Below are 26,295 nucleotides of genomic sequence, written 5' to 3'. Positions count from 1 at the left end.
CCCTGGAGTGAAACATGGGACCAGTCAAGGTCGCCACCCCAAAATGCAAGGGGAGACTGCAGAGGGATGATCTGCGAAGCAGACAACTGACCAAGGAGGACAGAGCCCATGATGGGTGAGAACGCTCCTCTCAGGGTGGATCTGCTGTGCTCCCTGCGGGGCCAAAGAGAGTGAGATGTGGGGAAGATCTGCCCTGTGTGGAAGGCGACGCCACTGAGGACTGGAGGAGGATACCGTGAAAAGGGACACGTCCACGCAGCCCGAGGGCAGACATCAGGCAGGACCCGGGCAATCGTGCCACACGCTGGCCTCTGGCTATGGGCAACCACGCAGCCAATCTACAGCGTCTACGCAGAGAACTTCGAGCAGCGCTGGGACCCTCTGGGCACTACCTGCTCCGGGGCCTGCTTGGCTGCGCGTGCAGCCGGAGGAAGGAGGGAGTGGCCTGGGCGAGAGCGGGGGAGAGAGGCGGGGTCTGCGAGGGGCTGAGGCAGTGGGTGGGACCAGGCGGAAAAATGTCACCTTAAACTGCATTTCCGGTCTTCACTGGCGGGCCTGAGCTCCGCTGCACCAGCACCGCTGCCCCGGTAGCCCTGCACTGGTGGGGCTAGCCCCTGAAGCCGAGTTGGCGACCTTGCTACGTGGGACGCGCCCGACCTGGCCAGAGCCACCGCAGAATCCTGAGGCTGGCGGGAGGAAGTCGGCTGGGGGCGAGGCCGGCGAGACCCAGACCTCGGGTTTGAGCAGCAGCCTGGAAGAGACTTTGCGTGTTCTGTGAGCCACTGCATTAGTGGGGGAGCCTCTCATTTGACTTGAGCAATCAAAATATTCTGGATATAGGGGTTTAAATTATTACAATAGATTTCAGCCGTTCTTTTTGACTTTTAATGTGAATACTAGAAAATATAAAATTACACTTTTGCCTTACATTGTGTGTGTGTGTGTGTGTGTTTGTGTGTATCTTTGACCTCAGGGAATTGCTGACATGTTCAAAGCTCAAACTGCTTTCCTATAAGATCTGAGAGCAGAAAGATTGAATAAAAATTTAAATTGTCATCATTTCATTTCCATTCATGAATAATATATATAAATACCTATTCTCAAATGGATATGACCTTATATCCAGTGAAATATGTAAATGCGCCACTATTGGGAGGAAACTGCCTTAAAATAACTCCATCCCAGGCACTGTGTGCAATTCACAGCAACTCAAAAGAAAAAGAATTCCAGGGGCAGTGGTGCATGCTTGTAATATCAGTTACTTGAGAAGCCATCACAGGAGAATTTGAGACCCTGTCCAAAATTTAAAATGTGTGTGTGTGTGTGTGTGTGTGTGTGTTAGCACAAATGATGCACATAGGACGAAGATGGGAGATGGGAAACAAACCCTGGATCGGCGGACTTTTCTTTATTAGGTGTTCAGAGGTGGAGTCAATTGGTGGAACCCTGGCATGACTCATTTGGGGGGCAGAAAATGGCGAGGGTCTAAAGCCAGTGTCTGAGTTATAGATGTTTCCTTTAGGGTGGGACAAGAGGTCAATTCCTGGAGTGTATTGGGGTCCCACTTATTCATTAGGGTGGTTCAGGAATGTGAATAGGGCTTTTTTTTTGAGCTTATTATATTGGGGTCAGCTGACCCATTAAGGTGTGCGGGTGGGGTGTCAGGTGCCAGTTCCTTTTGTGTTCCTTCACAGTGGCTAAGGCCTGGGATTTAAAATGAAAGAAACTTAGGGAAAATGTCCTTGGACTTATTCTCCATATCTTTATCTATCTATCTATAGACGGGGTTCAATAGTGGAGTGTCCATATGTCCACTTCCTAATCTTGCAACAACATAAAAAGGATCAGCCAAGAACCTGTCATTCTGATTTCATTCATTCCTGGGTTGTGATACCCATGATAAGAATATCAGGGCCAAGATCCGTTTTCCCAGACGTGAGAATTGAACATCCCAGAAACCAAGGTAAGTGTGGAAAGCAAGTTTTATTTAAAGTACAGAGCAGAGATAGACTACTCCGCAGAGGAGGGGTCCCTGAACTGGGTGTCAGAGGAAGTGGTGGTGTCCTGCCCCTTTTGTTCTCATGGCCTCTTCTCCCAGCATCCTGCTTACTAAGACCAATGACCAATGACCAGAAAGTGGGCCAAAGGTGGAAAGATCCAGACAGGAAGCTAGTGGCACGGAGGCATTAATTAACAACTCCAATAACTACCTGCAGAGAGGAGCAATTCCCTGGTGGAAGGCCACCTTGGCAACAGGTAGAGGAGGGAACAGTGCTCTGGAGGTTTTGGCATTTCATTTCCTCCTGCATCAGCCTCCATCTTTCTGACCCAATCATTTATTACCATATCGACTGCCTATCTGCGTCCCCTCCAGTTGGATGCAATCTACTGTCCCTCAGAAGTTAAGCTAACTAGGCTCAGTGGGGCCCGAAGCCCTGTCCAATCTGGCATTTGGGTGAAGACTCTCCAATTCACACACAGCCTAGTGAAGTGGGGACGGGACGGGCTTCCATATTCTGATTAAGTCTTTGTGTCTGGATCCCTCCATTCTTTCAATTCTTTTCTAGACACCCTCCTCTATGCTCAGGAGACCCAGGTTTCTGTATTACACAAGTGAGCAACCTGAAAGTCAGGAAATGGTGAGTGTTCATTCATTGGCATTTGAGACGGGACAGGGAGGCAGTTTGAAGCCAGCCCAACTGGCAATGGCAGGAAGTGGAAATTGTGGCTGGGGATTCCTCATGGTCCTTTCCAGAATCTGACAGCCCGAGGGCTTCTCTGTGGCAGCTAAACTCTTAGGCCCCTCTGAGCAGCCTAGTGGACTCAGGTCAGCATTTGAGATCCTGGGTGTCCTGTTCCATTATTGGATGGTACTTTTCAGCCCCTTCCTGAAGTGCTATGTGGGCTTCAATGTTCTAGTAGCTCAGCATCTCCCCAGATTTTGTGGTGAAGACTGGGATAACCACAGGGGAAAACCCAACTCCATGGGTTATGTTCTTGCATGAGAGAAGCTGTGCTTTGTAGGGGCCTGTTTTTATTTGAGCTTTTGAACAACCTTAATATGTCTTAAAAAACATGTTTATTAAATTTATATTGTCACCAACATTTGTATATACTCATAGGTTCTCGAGTAGCTATTATCTTTCAGATTTTGGCTTGGTTTGGTACTAGGAATTGAACCCAGGGGTACTTAAATACTGAGTCACATTCATAGCCCTTTCTATGTTGTATTTTGAGACAGGGTCTTGCTAAGTTGCTTAGAGTCTCACTAAGTTGATGCAGCTGGCTTTAAACTCATGACTCTCCTGCCTCAGCCTACCAAGCCACTGGGATTACAGACATGCACCACCTCACCTGGCTCTTTCAGATTTTTAAAATAGATATTCTAACAGCACTGCCCAAGCTGTAGGAAATCTATTTGACTGGTGCATTAAATCCCTGATGCAAATTTATGTCAAGTAGCCAGTGGAGAAGTGTTTTGTAAAGCTTTTCTGGGAATAAACAGGGCTCTGTGGTTTCTAACCCCTTTTTTGTACTACTGGTGGGGATCGTAGTCCACAAAATTGCTGACAAAACAATGTAAATTCATTTGTTTGCAACCTATGAAGATTTGACATGCTCTGTCACCTTTGCTTCCAGAATTGGGAACTTCAGAATATAGTAACTTGAACAAAACAATGTTAAAATTGCGACATTTGGTGCATGAACAAACTCCTTCTAAAAGCAATTTAGTAGTCCTGGAGTTATTACTGGGGCAAGTAGTGATGAAGCAGAGCCCAGGACTCTTTGCTCAGGCTATTAGTGGTTTACTGTATTTTCCCCTGTTATACCCACAATGCAAGATAGAGAGAAGCTCATCTGCCAGCAACAGCAGTTGGCAAAATATGCTGGTAAATCTCTTTTAGAGATAAACTGACACCTTTGAGATTTGGCTATTTGTCTGCCTTGATTCCAGCCATTGAAGCACTTGGAAAGACTCTCAAGGCCATAAAAAAATCACAACATTTTCAGTGGTTCAGATACTTTTGTATCACTTCTCCCCCATTTCTGTTTACTGAGGTTGATGCAGGCTGTTGGGGATTTGGTCCCAAACATGGTACTTTGCTCAAGACAGGGTGAATGCCCAAGTGTACCCCAGCTTTTCCTACTCAGTGAAGATAGATATTTTCGAAATTGTTCAAAGTATCTAAGTCTCTCAATGCATTTATGACTGTCAAAGTGGCACTCATAACATGAGTAGCTTTTTATTAACTGTATTTATAGATGGAAGGAATGTCTGGAATTTTAATATTCTGCTTTATTTTCAACATCATCCCCATTTAACATTTACCTTTTCTTGTGATGCTAAGGTTTGAACCCAGTACCTTGAGACACTTGGCAAGGGAAAACTTTCCTTCCAGAAAAATATTGGCAGTTCTGAAATTTTTACAGGAACAAGTTAGAGATTGGAACTCATTAAGTGCTAAACACTCATAAAGACTCCAATTGGTACAATGTATTTTTCTCATTTTAACTTTGATGCAGGCTAGAGAGTAGCTCAACTGTCAGCAACATTAGTTGTCAGATTACCCTAGCAAATCTCTTCTAGGCAGAGGCCTACTCCTTCGAGATTTAACTTTTCACTCCTGATCCCAGGGATTGAAGCCCACAGCCGCACTTACATGAACATAGAAAACCATCACTTTTTCTTTGTTCTTAGTACTTATGAATGTGTAGATCCTTTTTATCATTAGCTAAATTAAGATATAAACCACTGGAAAATTTAGAGTTTAGGGTGTTATATATGTGGTGTTATATCTCTTCCTCTTCTCAGGATGACACTGGCTGTTGGTGATTCTGTTCCAATTATAAGGCATATTGCCTAAGGCTGGACTAAGACCCAAGCCTACCCCAGTTCTTCTTAATCATTTAGTAGCAGACCCTCCTATTCTTCTATATTCCCAACATCGCACTCCCATAAGATATACCTTTTACTGTTGTGCTGGAATTTGATTCCAATGCCTTGCATAATGAATAAACACCCTATACCAGTGAACTGTGCCCCCAAAGTCAGACATATTCCTTTAGAGTTCACCACATCATCCATCCACATGTAAAGCTATTCTTGATATGTTCAGATTTTTGTAGGCCTTTCAATTGCTATTAAAAATGCATAATATTTTTACATATATATTCCCCTATGGATTTTTGTTTGAATTATGATTCCTTATTATTGCAAAGACTTCTATGTCTCTTTTACATGATAGTGATGAGTTTTATCATGTACATAAATGGTGTGTATAATTAAGTCTTTTATGTCCTTATGTATATTTTTTTATTTTCTCAAATTCTATATATTTCTTTCTTGACATGTATGCCTGTAAAATATTATGTGTAATATATCACATGTATATGACATCTACATAAAGCTATGCAGAGTTTCACAATATTTGTCAAGGTGGATAACAGTTTGACAAAAATAGGTCCTGGAAACCATTTTCCCCCTTTTACTATGTATCTCTTCCCCAGTGTCCATTGCCCCTTCTCCATGCCCTGGGTTTCATGTGCTTGGACCAATGCAGCTGTATCCTTCAATGTTATCATGGTTCATATGTACAGGAATTTTTATAAGTATATGCTTCTGCTGGGTAATGATCATGTATTTTTTCAAATATATATTTTTTAGTTGTAGTGGAACACAATACCTTTATTTATTTATTTATTTATTTATTTTTATGTGGTGCTGAGGATTGAACCCAGGGCCCCTGCACATGCTAGGCAAGTGCTCTACTGCTAAGCCACAACCCCAGCCCCGATCATGTATTTTTAATAGCCAGTTTCTTTAAGAAATAACAACTTTTACTCCTTCTTTAGTTCATAAAGTTTTTTTGCTCAATATTTTTACTGATACTGTCTCAGAGATGTGATTTTATTTTGTATTTTTTCTGATTTCTAAAGATATTGAGCTATTTTATGATTTTTGAACATGATTATTGAAACATTATGTTTTTCCTTATAAAATGGCTATTCAACTCTCTTGCTGTGTTGTCTTCTTCGTCTTCTTCTTTTTTTTTTTTTGGTACCAGGATTGAACTCAGGGACACTTAACCACTGAGCCACATCACACCCTGTTTTGTATTTTATTTAGAGATAGGGTCTCACTGACTTTCTTGGTACCTCAGTTTCGTTGAGGCTGGCTTTGAACTCACAATCCTCCTGTCCCAGCCTCACTAGCCACTGAGATTACAGGTGTGTGCCACCATGCCGCTCCTTTCTTTCTCTTAAAAGAGTTTTGTTATATGTGAAGTGATTAGTTTCTCCCAGTCTTTCACTTCAGTTTTACCCTTTAATGGTATTATATCATAAGTTCACATTTTATTTTAATATTTTCCAGTTTGGGAATCAAAAGATATTATTTTCTTTAACTTTGGAAATAAATAACGGTCTTTCTTTCTGTATTTTCATTGTTATTATTTTTTATTTGGAGATTGAAGGCAGGTGTGTCATAGTGCTCAACCACATTCACAGTCCTTTCTAAAGTTTATTTTGAGTAAGCATCTCACTGATTTGCTCAGGCTGACTTTGATCTTACAATTCTTCTATCATTTCCTTCTAACTAGCTGGTATTACAGTCAAACACCACTATATCAACTGTATAAATCCCTGTCTTATAATAACTTTGGTATATTTTATATTTTTCTTTTATATTAAAATATTTATTACTAGTGAAAGTGATTTCTTAAGTCATATTAGAAAAGGATACAATGGCATTTTGTCACACAGATACCCCATTATCCCATCAGCTTTCTTTGGAAAGGATGTCATTTTTCTCCTTTACTGTAGTACAGTTTCTATCTTTTATTATGGTCTAAATAATAAAAGGATTCTTTTATAATTTAAGGATTCTTTCTTTAGTTCCACAGGGCTAATTATCCATCTCATTATGAGGTCTTACTGATAGCTATAATGTTATATCCTATATTCATATGTGGCATAATGTGTTTATAATGGAACTTCACATACACTGATGTCTACAATATAACTTAGGTATGTAGTGGTCTGTACCAAGTAGGACTGTGTCAATACCCTGTATCATTTGCAAAATGACAGAATCACCTTATGATTCATTATCTAGAATGTATCCCCATCATTAAGTGAGGCATCATTATATATAAGCATACATGTTACGATTATATAATATGTAAATAATATGCAGTTTTTACTTGTGAAATTTACCAAAACTCTTTCAATTTTATTTGTGTTCTAAATTCAACATCTGACTTACTGACATTTTCTATGGTATGTTCATTTTTAATATCTTTAAGTTTTGCTCATTTGCTTAGAATGTTTCTTTCTCTCTCTCTTTTTTTTTAATAAAAATTGCTTTTTCCGCCAGGTACCGTGGCACATACCTATAATCCCAGTGGCTTGAGAGGCTGAGGCAGGAGGATTGTGAGTTCAAAGCTAGCCTCAGCAAAAGCGAGGTGCTAAGCAAATCAGTGAGATCCTGTCTCTAAATAAAATACAAAATAGGGCTGGGGATGTACCTTAGTGGTTGAGTGCCCCTAAGTTTAATTCCGGGTACTCACCCCACAAAAATTGTCTTTTTTAAAATATCAAAACTGATAGTTAGCTAACAAATTCTCAGTTTCATTTTAAATTTATCATTTTATAGTGTGTGATTTCTTTTTAACCTTAATGTAAACACATAACACATTTTTCAGGTTTATTGGTATAATTACCTATACATATTTAAGGTGTACACTTTTAACATGAACACATCCATACAAACTGCCCAGTGATCTATAGAATTATTATATCCATTACTCCAAAGTATTTTCTAGTTCCCTTTTGAGGTCTCTAATTTCTACTCTTCCCCACCACATTTTATTTAATGAATTTGATCTTAATAATCAAGGCAAATACTGGACCAGCATCAAAACTATACAGGTCAATAAATTATTACAAAGGAAACATACCATATAACTACTGTTTATATTAAGAAATGGAATATTAATGATGCAACAGACAGTACCTTCATGTCCTCTTGCTTTTACTATGCACTCCTGCTCCTTAGTGGTAACTACAACTGTTCTTTTCCAAATAGTTCTTTTTAAAACAAAACAAAGAAAAAACAGAAGTAGACCATTTATTTACTTAATTATATATATATATATATAAAAAAAAGTGTACAAGAAGGGAGTTCATTGTCTAGGAAACCAAACCTGACCACAATCTTGCTTGATGATTTGTTGGTGGAGCAAATCTGAGGGTGATCCAGGGATCAGAAACAAGAGGGATAGCTCAGGATGTCAGGTTGGGGCATTAAAAGGGCAGTTAAGAGAGGCTACCTGAGGATAAGAATTGGTAGGATGGGTGAAGAAAACAAAGAGTGGATATGGGTTACTGGTGACTAGCTGGGGTGCTCAGAAAATGGAACAACAGCAAATTTAAGCTGGATGAGTAGTGCCTAGAAAGAAAGAAATGACAAGAATTGGGGTGAAGAAAGAGTATGGCATCTCTGATATGTGGCAGGGAGTCAAGTGTGTGTCTACACTTATCTAATTATACCACCAACTCCTGGTCCTTAGAAATTTCCAAATATTAGGCCAGTGGCATAAGTGTCATGCTGCCACAACATTTCATGTCTTTTCCCACTTAGGATCCACCTTTTTCTTATAGTCTGCATCCTGTACATCCTCACTCTTTCTTCTTCCTCAAATGTTTTCTCCTCCTCCTTCATTACCTTTTCTTCTGCTCTTTCCAGTTTGCCCTTTCATCCATCTTCTCCTTTTTCTGATTCTTGACTCTCAACTATGCCACATTCTCTCTGCATTTCTCTGACATTCTAGTGGGACTGGGCACAGGCTTCTGGTAATCTCAGGTACCAGGGTCCTGATTTAGGGGACCTGGACTGTGGAAGATGGTAGCAGATGCAGTCTAGTTGGTGGTGAAAGCAGCAGTGGCAGCTACCTGCTGGAACATTCTAAGAATATCTTGGTGCATTTCTGTCCTGTTAAAGAGTAGAATTAATGAAGGTAGTACCAAACCAATCTTCAAAGTGGTTCTACAATTTTGCATGGCCAACAGAAGTGTCTGACAATTCCAATCACTTAAGAGATTTGCAATTTTTAGTTATTTTTATTAGATCTTCTGCCTTTTTGTTTCATGTTCTCCTTCCCAATGGGTGTTCAATAGTGTATTAACTTTTAGTATTAACTTGTCTTAGTAAAATTGATTTATATTCCTATTTGTATATTTACACGACAGTGAATATTTCCTCCTTTGTGAAGTGCATTTAGAAATGTTTTGAATGTGCTTTATACTCTTTTGGTATGTCTTTTTTCCACATGTATTTAACACCTCATTCATTCTGCAATATAAACCTTTTGCTACATATGTACTCTGCAAATATTTCCTCTGACTTCATGTTTTATCTTTGATCACTGTGCATACATTGATCTAAAATGAAAAAAGTGGCCTTCAGAGATATGAATCCATAGAAATTTACAGGGAAATATCTTAGATATTGAGTAACAGAGATAACAGATATATGTAGATTCCCTCCTCATAGTATTAATGAAGCACCATGCACATGTCTTGTAAGGGGGTGACCAAGGACATGCACAAAGGATGACTAGAGTGTTAATTGGGATAAACTGAAGTTACATGGGATTGGGAAAGTTTCCTAAGACCTGCTATCTGGACATGGCTCTCTGGTCTCCATGTGGTTTTGACTCATTCCAGTGAGATTACTTATGTTTGGTGATCTATGAATTTTGTCCCTTCAAGATTTTGGAGACAGTGTATGATGCCACTCTTTATCTATCTTACTCACTTTTGTAGTTCTTCAACCTGTCCTGCTCAGTTCTGCCAGCCCAGGGTCCCCGCTTCTTTCTTTGTTCTCCTGTGCATAAAATTTCCTTTTTCTGTAATTCTGTCAAATACTGTGTGAAAGGATAAACTCATTGGAGGATCTGCCATCTATGGTATTATGGTGCCCAGAACCTGTCCAGTTTGAAGGTTGTAACCTGTTGGGAAACCACCATGTTTTATAAAAAGATAGCTTATCTGTCTTTATGCTTTTGAAAGTTGCATCTACATAAAAACAAGTGAAGCATTTGTGACCACAGGACAAGGAATACTAGCAGCTACCAGAAGCTGGAATAATTCTCTTCTAGAGCCTCCAGAGAGAATGTAACTTTGCTAGAACTTTAATTTTATCTTGTATCATGATAATGAAAATATCTATGACCATAAAAGAACAAATTTCTTTTTTTAAGCTGTTATATTTGTGATTATTTCCTTCAGTGGCAATAAAAATCCAAGGTTGTTTGTTTTATTTTGTTTTCAAGTTAAATTGACTATGTGGCCAAACTGAATCATGCTTAAGTGGTAGGTATCACGCATAAGTAGTAGTGACTGGCCGTACAAGTGGTACACATATTTGGAAATCACAATTGAATGGTGAATACCTTATTGTCAAGAACAGCTTGGTCAGGCAAATTCTTCAGTATGAACTATTAATGTGTTTTGATTTTCTTTTCCTTAACTACTGCTTTCTCAGAATGTGACCTATGTGGTGTGACTGGAGAAAGTAGTCCCTCTGTCCTTTAAACAACTTCTCAATACTTATTCCTTATGAAATATTTTGCTCTAAAACTAAGGGGAATATTTTTATTATTTGCAGGGAGCAAACCTGATTTACAAAAGAGGAGGGCTGATGCTGAGAGATATTTCCTGATCAGACTTATTTTTCTGGGGGGAGATTGGCAGATTTCTTTATTGTTTCTGAACTTCTACTTGATTCAGAGCAGGGAATTTGCTGGCTCACGTTTCTTTTATCTCTTTTTCTGGGTAAATGTGTTTATATCTGATTTGTCTTGTTTGTTTCTGTAAGTATTGCAGTTTGCCTAGATTCCCACCAATGTCTTTGACATGGTCAAATTAAGGAGTTCTGTAGCTTCTTTGTGTCTCTTGCTGTCATAGTTTTGTTCACTCCCTAAATGAGAAATATCAGAGTTTGCAAAGTGGATATTTTAAAGGTCATCAAAAATGAAGTGTGCAATGTTGGGAAAAATGAGAAGGAATGGAAAAGCCAACCAAGGTTGTGTTCCTGGGCTTTTGACCAAGGCAGTGACTTTTTGCTTCAATGCTCTCTGAAGTAAATTTTCATATATGTAGATAAAAAATTAATTTGACTATGTCCATATAAATTGGACTGTTATCCATTTCTAACTTGTTTGAAAGCTGTCACCAGGACAATTAATGGGTCTCCCAATTTCTTATTGTGCAGTGTTCAGTGACATTGAAACCATACTTTGAACTCCCTTTCCATAACTTTATAAAGCTGAGAGCAAAATATCATGTAGAACTTAGAACAAGTTAGTATAACAAATAATAATTCCTGCTGCTTAGATGGTTTCTGAGGCTATAATTAATGACATTGAAAACTTAAACTTAGGATCATGTGGCACATAGGAAAGCAAATCTTTCCAAAAGAACCTATGTACTACTACTGTAGCAAAAATGACACTAATACATTTTTGTAATTTCTCAGTATTACCTATTAAATTATGTATGTGATATATCATTGTCACAGTTTTACCTCCCTGCCAAAGTTTTATAATATATTAGCAATCATACAAGTTCTTTTCAGACATGTTTTTTAGCATTTGCATTTATTTTAGCTACTTAATGAAAATTACAATGATAATTTTAGAATAAAAAAATTGTCATTATAGAGGTCATTGTAGTATTTGGAAAGCACACAAAGCTCACAAATAATTATGTGACCCATTAATGGGATACTGTCAATTTTATTTCTTTCTCTGTGTGTTTGTGTGTGCATAAATATGTAGGAATACACATTGCAGATAAAACCCAAGGCCTCCTGCATGCTAGGTAAATGTTATACCACTGAACTACACATTTTTTTTATGTTTTGTTTACTAGTTAATGTGTCACCATACCCTGTCCAAAGTCAGTCAGCATACAACATTGAAAATTATACAGTTTTTAGAGAGATTTACATCATGACAGGGTGAAAATTGCAAACATATTCAAAGTATTTTCTGTATGTAAAGTTATCATAATTGCCACACACACCAATAGCAGAAAGGTATTGAACTCCCTTTCCTATAACTTTACAAAGCTGAGAGCAAAATATCAAGTAGAACTTAGAACAGTTAGTATAACAAATAATAAGTTCTGCTGCTTAGATGGTTTATAGTCAATAATTCATAGTCACTCTAAATGCTCCAAGAGGTATAGAGCAAGAAAACACAGGGCCCCAGTAAAAGTAGATATGAACCTGTGAAAGGCAACATGAATGTACATTTTTCTTCTTAACTGATTTTGAAAGAAGTGTTATAAAAATGTACATATACATTTTCTTCTTCATCATCTTTTTCATCTTCTCTTTTGGTACAAGATTAAATTCAGTGGCACTCAGCAACTTTCTATTTTGAGACAGTGCCTCGCTAGTTTGCTTAGGGTCTTGCTAATGTGGTGAGGCTATCTTTGAATTTGTGATCCTCCTGCATCAGCCTCCCAGTCTGCTGACCCACATAATGGGGACTGACAGTCAGGATTCTACATTTTTTGTGCAGTGCCAGATTGGTGTTCTCAGTCTGTCCTGAAGCCTCTCTGTACCTCCTTGCTCACACTCCTTCAGAGTAGATGTTAAAGATAAGATCACGACAGGAGAATTCTCACTGATGTATTTGGGAGTAGTTGTGGCCTGTGGTGTTTTCAGTCATTTTTTCCTCCCCAGGTGTCACACATCTTTTAGTGTTTTCCAAATGTGTAGTAAGCATGATTTTCCTAAATGTTATCTTTACTCACCCAATTCACTATATTCTGTAGTATGTTTCACTATGGTACATTTCAAATAACACTGCATTTTAATTCATTTTTTCCTCTGAGTTTTGGATGTTATTTTTAAAAATATGTGTGCACATTCACATGAGAGGAAAACAGGATTATCACCTGATATGCTTCTGTAAAAAAATGTTTGTCCCTAATGCCAGGTGTGGTGATATGTGTGTCTATACTCTCAGCAGCTCAGGAGGATCACGAGTTTGATAATAAAAAATAAAAATGGGCTGGGGGAATATTGATCGCTGGTTAAGCACTCCTGGGTTCAATCCCTGGTACCAAAATTAAAAAAAAAAAATTGAATCTCTTGTCTCTTTGTCTTCTGTAAGCATAGATAGCAAGCTTAGGCCCCTTAGGGAACTTTAAGAGTGTGAGGTATCTTCAGTCTCTGCCATGTCTTTGACTTGTCTTGGGTTTCAGAACTGCATGAAGTTGATCCAAGATCAGCTTCCCAGATCAGCTTCTGGAATTGAAGAGAAAGGCAGAGATGATTCTTATCCTCCTTCAGATGAGGAGAAAAAGTAGGTGTCATTTAGGGAGGAAAGATGATAAATTCTCAGAATTGTAAATGGAGAATAAACTATCCCACAGAACTAGGAAAACCATCCCAGAGAATTTGTGCAGGAGCCTCCAAGGGAAAACTCACTATATGCAGATGGGAAGGAATAGTGCAGAACCTCATGGTGGGGCTGGTCATCCAGTATTTAAGCAAGTAAGATGGGGATTGGAGAATGTCCCATTTCAGCCTCACTTTCTCCTTATCTATGTGATGTATTCTGTCAGTCACATTTGAAAGATAGAAGAATTATTACTAAGAGGACAGATACAGGCAAATTTCAGAAAAAAAAAAACACATGCAATTTAAGGTCAATTTTTGAGCCTGTAAAAGAATATCATGAATGGCTGAGTTAGTTCTCAATGAAGAGTCTCCCTGGAAGTGTCACCCTCTGCTACCACCAGTCAGAGAGAAGGTACAGGGCATTAGAAAACGGGGGATCAATAGGCAGAGATGTTTATAATTGGGATATGATGGAGAGAGTGATGATCTATCTGTGGGTATAATTTTTATTGTTGTGGGGCTACTTTTAGACTGTTAGATTAGACAAATACAGATATAGGTAATAAGTGACATTTTTCCTAATATTGCAATAGTTGGAAAGCACCAAATATAAGATCTGGATGCATCTCAAAGTTAGGCTGTGAAGGGCTTGCTTTCATAGGGAAGAGCAAATAAAATGTAAAGAAGGTGAAAGAGGAATGGATAAATGGAGGGCAGAACCTTCAGATCCAGCTGGGCACACTAGCACATGCTAGTAATCACAACTACTCAGAGGTTGAGGCAGAAAGTTCACAAGTTGTATGTTAGTGTGAGCCACTTAGTGAGACTCTGTCTCAAAAGCAAAAATAAGAAATTGAAAGGGCCAGGGATGTACCTCATTTTTGTGGTAATGCCCCATTACCACACAAAAAAAAAATTCAAAATGACAGAATCCTTGACCCTGAAGCAGTCTATACTTATGAGTTTTTAGAAAAATGGTGTGTATGTTGGTTTAGGTTGACATGAGATGGTACAGTGTTCCAAGGTTTGTACATAGGGGAGAAACTTAAGCTAAGTTTGGTTAACCAAAATTTTGTTCTGATCACTGAATATAAAAGTGTTCAACTAAGGGTTTTTGTTTTTTATTTTGTTTTTGTAGTGCTGGGGATTGAACACAGGGCCTTATGCATGTGAGGCAAGCACTGTATCAACTGAGCTATATCCCCAGCCCAACTAATTTTTTTTTTTTTTTTTTTTTTGGTGGAAAAACAGGGGACTATGAAAAGTGAGTGTCTGAATCACCATAGTTAAAATAGGAGGATCATTAAAGTCATGATGACAAGAGGGCTATTTGTTGCTGAGGAGAACACAAAAATTGGAGGGAATATCTTTAGCTATTTCCTAGGATTGCCTATGTGACCCGTCTTCCATGCTCTGTACATGTTTTCTTTTTTTTTTTTAATATTTATTTTTTAGCTTTAGGTGGACACAATATCTTCATTTTATTTTTATGTGGTGCTGAGAATTGAACCCAGGGCCTCACACATGCTAGAGGAGCACTCTACCACTTGAGCCACATCCCCAGCCCTCTGTACATGTTTTTTATTGTCACTTTCCCAAGTTATATATATTTTACATGAAGCTGGTATACCTAAGTAAAGTGTGTTTCTTTGTTCCATAATAGTTCTATCAAATTATGTAACTCAAGTCTGTAGTTGTAAGGATCAGAGATATTAGCCTTATTACTGGAAATAGCAAATTCCTGTCTTCAAATGAAATAGGTGCTAGGGATGTAGCCTAGTGGGTAGATCATTAAATTGCCTGAATGCAATCCCTAGTACAAAACAACATCAACAAAAACTCATCAAGTTTGAGTATTTTTACTCAATTCACGGGGCATACTTACTGATTAAAATTGTGTGGATAAAATTGGGAAGCAGAGAAGCCTGAGCTCAGTGACTTCAAGCAAAAACTTATCTTAAACCTGCAATGAGGTCCTTGAATATTCATATGTTCTGATGGCATTGGAGGCAGATTTTCAAGGTGTGGGTTTGAGTCATAGATAATCACTCCTTATAGAGAAGCCAAGAGAAGGGGGAAGACTCAGAAAGTAGTTGGTTTTCAGTTATGTTTCCCAGATCAAGGCCTACATTAAGTTTTATTCCCCAAATACCTTGTATATAAAACTTACAAGCTCCCATCACTACAATTCATATTTGTGTTTAACATATTTTAGCTACTTAATTTCTTTTTCTTCTCACAATAGTTAATTTTAGCTCTTGAAATGACACATTCCCTACATCCGGAGACTTGCCTCCACTCTTACACTTTAGTCTTACTCATATCATGAATTCATGACCTGCAGCACTGAATATACTTAATTTTTGACAAATAAACAAATCTAGTACCCTAGATTTCCATTGCGGGTGTTGGTGGGTCATTAGATATTGCTAAAGAAGAAAACCATGCTTCCTTTACATTCCAACTGGACACTCTATCAACTTTAAGTACATAAGAATGAATAAAATGCACATTAAAATCAGATAATATTCATTGCCCATAGTAATTTAGAAAATCCTTGAAATAAAGAATAATTAGAAGAGACATATCCTCTAGACTATTAAAAAAACTTTTGAACTACACTATTAGCACTTACTGAGCATAGAAGTAAATGAAATGACTGTCTGATCAGGAGTAGGTTGACTTTGTGCTTTGCTTTTTATTTTGTTTTGTTTTGCAAGTGATATCACAGCAGTGACTTTGTGTCCTTTTATTTACATTGATATTTTTATACCATATATATCTGCCAGATTCTTTCCAAATAAAGATAATTGATTCTGTTTATTATTAAGTATCTTTTCAGAATTTTTAAGAATAATCTATATAAATCATCATATTGATACATATTCTTCTTTCTTTGTAATTTCTCTTTGCTTGTGGCTTGCTTTGGGGAATGTAAACTCTTAGTTTTTGTTTACCAGAGATATTAGCCTTATTACTGGAGGTTCTGAAGCAAACACTAGTTCTGTATGTTTTCATTTTATTCCACTTCAAATTCAAAGACATACACATAACATCCTCCCTACATTTTCAGTAAAAGAAGCAATTTCCAAGTGCTTTAAAATTCTTAAATATAGCTCAAAAATGATGGATGAAAGAAAACCTACCATTGAAAATACAAGTCTCAGAAACTCTCTTTTCTTTCTATTCTTTATTGCATGTATCTCAATCATGTGATAAAAAGCAAAGCATCAACCCTAAATTTATTTATAACTTTGATACAATTACATTCATTTTTTATTTACATGACAAAATTTTAATATATGAAAGCTACCATTTTTAATGTGTGTGCTAAAATATAAATATCACTTGATTTTGCTGCTTTTTTTCATTAGTTCTAATTAGCTATACATGACAGTAAAATGTATTTTGACACATTGTACACAAAGAAGCATGACTTCTCATTCCTCTGGCTGTACATGGTGTAGAGGAACACCAGTAGTGTAATCATACATGTGTATTTAGGGTAGTAATGTCTGTCTCATTCTATCATCCTTCCATTCCCTACAGCCCCACACCTCCCCGACTCCCCTCTGCACAATCCAAAGTTCCTTCATTCTTCCCTCCACTCCACCCCTACTTATCAGAGAAAATATTTGGCTTTTGGTTTTGGGGGATTGGCTTATTTCACTTAGCATGGTATTCTCTACTTCCATCCATTTATCTGCAAATAAATAATTTCATTCTTCTTGATTTTGCTGCCTTCTTAATATATATCCATTTCCCTTCTCAATTAAAATAACTGACCATCCTATTCTGAAATTTCTTTTAATTCCATAGTTTATTTTGACCTTTAGAGTCTTTTTTTTGTTTGTTTAATGAATAATAGCTCAGATAAACTTGGGCAAAACCCAGGTGCTACCATATACTGGAGATTTGACAAAATTTCCTAAAAGATAAAAACTATTACTGCCTTCATAGATTATTTTGAGATTTATGCATTAAGATACGAAAAACTCTTGGAGAGATATCTATATTTTAAAGGGAGAGAAAATTCTTATTGCAATTTTCCATAATAATAAAATGTATATAAGCCTTAAATATTTGAATGCAAATTCATCAGAGAATTTTTCCTTTAGTGTTCCACCTCATTACTATTCATCAGCTTCCTTTGGACCATTAGCATTTGCATCACTAGAGAGCTTGCTACTTACTCAAACCTAAATTACATCTTATAAATACAGAATCACTGTCTGTCCTTTAGTAAATTTTCCTATACATGGTTGCACACATTAAAATTGAGAATCACTCTTCTAACTCACTGTAAGATTCTTATCTGAAAAGTATACATAATTTCTCTTAAAAACATAAATATAGCAATTAAAATATATATTCTGTTTTTTTCTTAATTTTACATTTTATTTTATAAAAGTGTAGTATGTACACTGATTTTTGTTGTTGTTGTTTGCTTATTTTGGACTTTTGTCATTCTCTTTCTGAGTACATTCTCTTTCTTCAAACTTAAATAATATGTTAGAGAACATTACTATGTTAAAAAAAATGTCATATTGAATGATTGAGTTCACTCCCCTATGTGAAAGCCAGTTCTGACTCTCATTACAGCTTGTGTCAAATTAAAAACTGTGTCAATGATCATATGGTTGATGTGATATTTATTTACTCATTTTTATTTCAGGAACCCTTGACATTCAGGGATGTGTTCATTGATTTCTCTGAAGAGGAATGGGAATGCCTGGATTCTGCTCAGCAGACTTTATATAGAGATGTGATGTTAGAGATCTATAGAAACCTGGTATTTTTGGGTGAGCATAAATTTCCTTTAGAATTCCTAATTCATTGTCAATATTTACTTTTCTTCCTTTGTAGAATATTTCTTGGAAGCTTCTGTTCTGCATGAAAATGTTATAGATTCTTGTTTTTAGGAAGAAGATTGGGCTTTTTTGAGTAGAAAAGAAAATGTTAAAGGTATTTCTTTTTATATTTAACCTATCTTTTTTATTATTCTTTTTACTTTTGATAGTTCAAAATAGGGTTCCCAATCAGAAGATTGAAAATATTTCTGAAGTATTTGAATGATTCTGCCAGGAAAAAAAAAACATTTGGAATAACAATTGTCTAGAATCTTCTATGATATATATATTTTCTAATGAGGACAGCATTAAGAAACAATAGTAGTTACAACAACAGTACCACAATGAGTCATATTCCATTTCCCAATAAACACATCTTGTTGTATCTAAGTCATCCTTAGTCATCTTTCTGTCCCAAAAGAAATAACCTTGGAATTTAAAGAGAAAAGCTACAGTAGCCATATCAAAGTGAGTAGAAATCAATGAAGCAAAGGACACATAGAAGAGGTCTAAATGTTAAAGATGAAGTCACATTTTGAAATGTTAATTGAGAGGCTATAAATCAATAGAAATGATTTTTTCAAACCTAAGTTTATTTCTCTTGCAATCATTAAAGAGCATAGCTTGTCCTGTTTATCATGCTTTCTAATTCTATAAGCTCTTTCTTTTTCTCCAGTCATCTCCCTACTTTCAAATTAACAAACTTCTCCCCAGTGCCTGTGGGAGTGTGCATAAGTTGACAGACATTTATCGATCTTGAAAATATGCACACATTTGTGCCTACCTCTAGCTTAAACAACCTCAATGTATTAAAATCAAAAAACAGGTTCTCTGATTTAAATATTTATTCTTTCAAATTTTCTCATCAAAGCTTTGTATGAAAGCTTATCCTGGATTTTCTGTGAAAATTTTCTGCCATATAATGGATATGAATCAGTCACAATGCCTGCTCTTAGTGGCTATATAATTACAGCTGAAAATTGTGGTTTAAATAAGGATTCTTAAAGTAATAGGAGTCATTCAAAATTTTGTGAGTTAAATTTTCTCTCATTTTTGTGTCTCTTTCTGAGTTTCACTGTCTAGAGTAACTTCAGTATTGTGCCATAGATTTTCTCACATCAGTGAATATTGTTTTCATTTTACACATATAAGTTATAATTGGATAAAAATTTTTATGACTTCTCATTTTAGGAAAATATTAGTCAAAATTAAAATATGTATGAACCATTTAATTTTCAATTTAATTACATATGCTTTTACATGCTTGTATAAATATTATCCCAGTTTTGTTTATGACTTGTGTATAGTCTCTTTTTTTTCTTTTATGACACTGAGGATTGAACCTAGGGTCTTGTGCAACCAACTGAGTTGTATTGCCAGCTTTAATATCTTGATTGTTTACTCTGCTTAGGTGATTATTCATATAATTCATCTAAATTTTATGTGTGTTTATATAATTTATATGTATTTTTATATATTAATTATAGTATTTTGCAATTAATTTTATAATATATTTATGTATATTATATAATAAAATTTAGATGAATTATATGAATATTTAATATTATATGGATATTATAATATTATTATAATATCCATATAATATTATATATATTATATATATATATATATAATTATTATTATTATTTTTTTCCCCTGGGGATTGAACTCAGAAGTGCTATAATAAATACTGAGCTACATCCCCAGCCACAATTCTTTTATTTTGAATCAGGTTTTTGCTAAGTCATTTTTTTTTAATATTTAGTTTTTACTTGTAGTTGGACACAATACCTTTATTTTATTTATTTATATGTGGTGCTGAGGATCGAACCCAAGGCCTTGCATGTGCTAGGCAAGTGCTCTACCACTGAGCCACAACCCCATCCCTTGCTAAGTCATTTTATATTTGCATTTCCCTGCCATAGCCTTTCAAGAAGCTAGAATTATTAGCATTTTCATCATCTATATGTAGGTGAATATGCTAGGAGCAAGACTTTAGCATTTTATTTTTGATTTTTTTTAGTTGTTGATGGACACAATACCTGTATTTATTTATTTTTATGTGGTGCTGAGGATCGAACCCAGTGCCTCACACATGCCAGACAAGTGTGCTACCACTGAGCCACAACCCCAGCCCCAAGACTTTAGCATTTTAAAGGTAGCTTACAAAGAATTTTACAATTCTGTTTATCTTTTATATTTTTTTTCAAATTTTAATTGTGATCAAAATCATTTACTTACTTTCACTTAAACTTACTGTCTTACATATTTTAAATATACTGTTCAGTAGTGTTGTTTCAAATTATTTGGTAACATAGTTCTGAAAAGTTTATATCAAACAAAAGTAAAATTCAATTCTCAGAAAAAGAATTTGTCTCTCACCCTTCCATCCCAAACACTATTTCTTCTGGCCTGTATGTTTGATTATTTTAGATATCTCATAAGTAGAATCACATGGTATTTGTCTATTTGTTAATGACTTCTTTCAGTTCACATAATATCCTAAAGATTAATCATTATAGATGTTATAAAATTTCTTACTTGTAAAGTTGAAAAATGTTTCATAGTTTACTTCAAATTTCCTTCATCCACACATAGGAAAGGATATTTCATTTTTGTTACATATTTGGCTCTATAGAATTATGTTGTAATGAGCATAGATGTGTAAATATGTCTTGATTTGACCATGAAATCAAGAGCCAATTGCTACACTGTCAGTTTTCTTACAAATTTCAATTTGTCTAACTTCATTTTAAGATAAAACTATTGGATATTTTACCTTTTATTATTTATTTATGTATGTATGTATGTATGTATGTATGTATGTATTTTAGTTGTAGTTGAACACAATACTTTTATTGAGGATAGAACCCTTGCATGAGCTAGGCAAGTGCTCTACCACTGAGCCACAACCCCAGCCCAACCTTTTATTATTTTTATATCAGAAAGCATTTGTTTTATTTTGAAGTGATTTAGTTGTTTATGTACCCTGGATACTTCAAAAAAATTTTAAAATAACATTTTGTTTCTCCAAAAAGTTATATTGAATATCTGATAGGTAATACGTGGACTCTCTTTAGAACTCTTTGGGAGGTAAAGGCACTTTATTTTTGTACCAGGATTGAATCCAGGGATACTTATCCATTTAGTCACATCCCCAGCCCTTGATTTTGTTTGAGACATGGTCTCCCTAGTTGCTGAATCTGGCTTTCAAACATTGATGAATTATTGGATATTACTTCCACTTTTGATTTCCAACTAACTACATTATGTTACAAAGCAATTTCAATATTTTAATAATTATTAACATTTGTGATTTTTTTTACCAAGTCTATTGGAGATAATATTCCATGAACTATTGAGAAGAATGAATCTCTAAATCTAGTTTGTTCATAATACTTTTTGAAGTTTTCTAATACCTGAGTATATTCCCAATGCTTTTTTCTTCCTTTGCATTAATTGGGGGTCGATGTCCTCTACTATTACTGTGTTGCTTTCTCTAGTGTTTGCCATCTATATTTGGGAAGTGTGATTTGAGTTTCACATGTATTTATTACTGTTTTATTTCAGAGAAGGGCCACTTTCATCTTTATACAATATTCTTTGTCTCTTATAATCTCTTATTTAATAAATTTTGTCATCTTTATACTTTTAAATGTAATATCCTTTTCATACTTTTGTTTTAGTATTTTTTGTGACCTTAGATGTAAGGAGAATCTCCTGTAGGTTTAGATATGATATAGTTATGTATTTTTAGTTTTAATCTTATTAGTCATGTGTTCTGAGTGGTGTTTGATAATAGTGCATTTATACTTAAATTACTGACTAGCAGGAACTTTGTACTATAACTTTGTAAGATTTTTTTTATTTCTTAAATTTTTTTCTACTTTTAAAAAACTTCTTTAATTTGTGGTTTATAAATTTTTATAGTGACATGTTTTGATTCCCCCCTATTTCCTTTTATATCTTCTATATCTATTTTGTCACTACTTGGAATTATATAAAAGTACTTAGTTGACACTGTATTTTAAATTGAACTTCAGTTCCTTATAAAAATCAGTGTCTTTACATGTCTTGTTAATATTTTATTATTGATATCACAGCTACTTTTATACCTTATACCCATTAACAGTGATTTATGATAATATTTATGCTTTAGTTTTTTATATTCTATAGCAGAATTAAATGCTTTATGGGCCACCATGATAGTAAAATTGAGTTTATGTTTGTGTATATTTTGTTTTTCCTCAAAAGCTTTCATATTTTATGTGACTTTTGTAGCTATGCAGTTTTACTTTATTGGAAAGATTCAGTTAAGTATTTCTTGTAGGACAGATCTAAAAGTGAGGAAATTTTTGCACATAACTCACATATCTTGAAAGCCTGTATTTTTCATTACGTTTCAAAAATAGGATTTGTTGATATAGTCTTCTAGGTTGATATTTTGTTTTTCTTTTAACTTCAATTAAAAAATTACTTATTAACCATATAAAAATATCTTTATAGATGACACCTCTCTTTTTCTTTTTCTTGGTCTGCTCAAAAAAGTTCTCTTGAGTTTTAATGCTTTAATTATAAATGCTTTATCTTGAGTCTTTGAATTGAGTTTATAACATTTGATGTATTTTCCTCCTCACATTTCTAATTTCTCAGACATTATTTACTTTCAGGGCGGGGTGGGGGGGGCGGGGGGGCGTGTACCAGGGATTGAACTCAGGGGCACTCAGACACTGAGTCACATCTTCAGCCCTTTTTTGTATTTTATTTATTGACAGGGTCTCAGTGATTTGTTTAGTGCCTCCCTTTTGCTGAGGGTAGCTTTAAATATGTGATCCTCCTTCAACAGCCTTCTGAACTGCTGGGATAACAGGCTCTTATACATTATATCTCAAGGAATATTTCTAGTATACAATTTCTCCTTTTTTGTCATTATTTTTTTCTGAATTTTATTCACTTTTTTTCTTTTTTTTTTTTTTTGGCATTTATTTATTTATTGCAGTGCTGGGGATTGAACCTAGGATCTTGAGAATGCTAGGCAAACTCCTTAACCACTGAACTATACCCACATTCCCAGGCCTGATATTTAGTTAGCATTTAATGCAGCTGCTTAGAGTATTCATAGGAGATTGATTTTTGGATCCTCCCCATGAATACAAAAGTCCTTGAATACTGAAGTCTCTTATATAAAATAGTGGCACTTTTCTTTATTCTTAATTAGTTCATTAAACATCTTTTAAATGGTTAATTGGCATTCTTTATGTAATTAACAACTCTCAATTTCCTCTCAATTTCTAGTGTTTTATATTATTTCTTTGCTTGAATCAATTTTCCCCCTTTTCATGTGTGTGTGTTTGTGTGCTGTTATTTTCATTGAGATTTTTCCACTTAAAAACCCCTTTAAATAGATCATTCTAGTCATTTTAGACAATGTTTGGAATTTATCAAATAAATAAAAATAGGTCAGATATATAAAGGGTTGTGGGTGTAGTTCATTGGTATACGCTCCTATGTTCAATCCCAAACTATCCCCCAAAGAAAAAAGGGAGAAAACCACTTTGTGAAATGTTTGGGTCACATGTAGAATCTGAAAAAATTGAACTGAGAGACTATATGATTTGATGGTGTTGTGCAAACTTTACTCAAAGTCTAAGTGTGTGATCACCTGTGGTGCTATGAAATCTCAAGATGGTTTTGGAAGTTCTCATAAATAAATTTTGTCAGCATATTGTAAAGTTCATATACTTCTGGATTAATGATGGCCTTGGATTATACTGCTTTCTTGTTTATGTACTCACCTTGATAAAAGTTTATATATTTGCAAAGTGTATTCATCATAGTAAGTGGAATAATTTGCTATTTTGACTTCTTTCAGGTATATGTTCTCATCAAGCCCAAGAATTTGCACCAGAGCAGGAAATAAAATATTTATTCCAAAACATGAAAAAGGAAAGGTATGGAAAATATGACATTAAAAATTTACTTTTAAAGAAAGAATGCAAAATTATGGGAGGGAATATAGGTCAGAAAATTTGTTTTAATGAACATAACAAATGCATGATTATTATTTAAAATTAAAATTATACTGTCATCAGTTATCAGTAACATAACATCTCAGAAGACTACTTAATTCATGTCAGTAACTTTTGAGGACCTATGTGTGCCTTTAAATACATTTTCATAGCATCTTTTACATCATACCTTGCCTCTAAGTAAATTTGGAAATTTTGCTATGGAAACTATTCCATGCTTCAGTTAGTAAGTGGAATATTTTGAAATGTAGCATTGAGTTAAACATTCACTCAAACATTTCTCTAGACAAGAGATTAAAAATTAGAGAACAAATTTCTGACTGATTAATCTAATCATTACTTTACAAAAAGGCTGCAATGAAAAAACAATTCCACCTGTGCTAAAGCATAGAATTTTGATGAATGTGAGAAGAATTGTACTTACCTATTGGTTAATCAAATTTCAGATATAGATATTTGAAGAGACTTCTACATTTATGATAAATCTTTCAAGATGTGTACCTAGGTCTCTTCCCTAACTAATTACCAGTATATTTATTTTGGTGTAAAAAATGTAAATTCTGTGAAACCCATAAGAATTTATTTTTTTTTAAATCCTAGAAAACATCAGTGTGATCATTTTAAAAAGAAGCTTTTCAAAGATAATAAAAGTGAGAAAGTTTTTAATCGATTGTCAAAATATATATATCCAAGCTTTGATATTCAAGAAAAGAATGACAAATGTATGGGACGTTCAAGAGCTTTAAATAAAATTGCAAGCATTACTGAACACCAGAAAATTCATACTGGAGGGAAGTCCTACAAATTTAAAGAATGTGTAAAACCATTTAAAGATTACTCAATCCTTTATCATAGCAGTGACAAACCCTACATATGTAAAGAATGTGGTAAAGGTTTTACTCAACCTTCAACCCTTACTAAACACCATATGATCCACTGTGGAGAGAGCTCATACAAATGGAGGAAATGTATCAAAGTCCTTAAGTATCACTCAACCCTTATTAAACACCACAGTATTTATAATAGAGAAAAGCTCTACAAATGTAATGAATGTGGCAAAAGTTTTAATCGAAGCTCAAACCTTATTGTTCACCGTAGAATTCATACTGGAGAGAAGCCATACAAATGTGAAGAATGTGAGAAAGCCTTTCATCAAAAATCACACCTTACTCAACACCAAAGGAATCATTCTGGAGAAAAGCCCTACAAGTGTAAAGAATGTGGCAAAGCTTTTACTGTTAGGCCAAGCCTTATTGCTCACCAGAGAGTTCATACTAGAGAGAAGCCATACAAATGTGAAGAATGTGGCAAAGCTTTTAATGAAAAGTCACACCTTATCTGTCATCAGAGAATTCATACTGGAGAAAAGCCATACAAATGTAAAGAATGTGGCAAAGCTTTTACTGTTAAGACAAGCCTTATAGCTCACCAGAGAATTCATACTGGAGAAAAGCCATACAAATGTAAAGAATGTGGTAAAGCTTTTACTGTTAGGCCAAGCCTTATAGCTCACCAGAGAATTCATACGGGAGAAAAGCCATACAAATGTAAAGAATGTGACAAAGCTTTTACTCAAATCTCAAAACTTATTATTCACCAGAGAATTCATACTGGAGAAAAACCATACAAATGTAAAGAATGTGGCAAAGCTTTTATTGAAAGATCATACCTTACTCAACACCAGAGTTTTCATACTGGAGAAAAGCCCTACAAATGTAAAGAATGTGGCAAAGCTTTTTATCTAAATTCAAAACTTACTGTTCACCAGAGAATTCACACTGGAGAAAAGCCCTACAAATGTAAAGAATGTGGCAAAGCATTTAATCAAAACTCAAGTCTTAATGTACACCAGAGAATTCATTCTGGAGAGAAACCATACAAATGTAAAGAATGTGGCAAAGCATTTAATCAAACCTCAAGTCTTAAAGTACACCAGAAAATTCACACTGGGGAGAAAACATACAAATGTAAAGGCCATGGAATGAGGCAAAGTTGTTAA

The 26,295-nt window shown here is 35.3% G+C and overlaps 1 pseudogene; it reads left to right on the top strand.

Annotated features, from left to right (window-relative positions):
- Positions 1-2,585: 2,585 nt before the first annotated feature.
- LOC143402304 (uncharacterized) lies at positions 2,586-26,295 on the top strand (annotated as a pseudogene).

The sequence above is a fragment of the Callospermophilus lateralis genome, chromosome 6 (genome assembly GCF_048772815.1).
Source record: "Callospermophilus lateralis isolate mCalLat2 chromosome 6, mCalLat2.hap1, whole genome shotgun sequence".
Classification (NCBI taxonomy): Eukaryota; Metazoa; Chordata; class Mammalia; order Rodentia; family Sciuridae; genus Callospermophilus; species Callospermophilus lateralis.
This window is presented reverse-complemented; position numbering and strand designations above follow the sequence as displayed.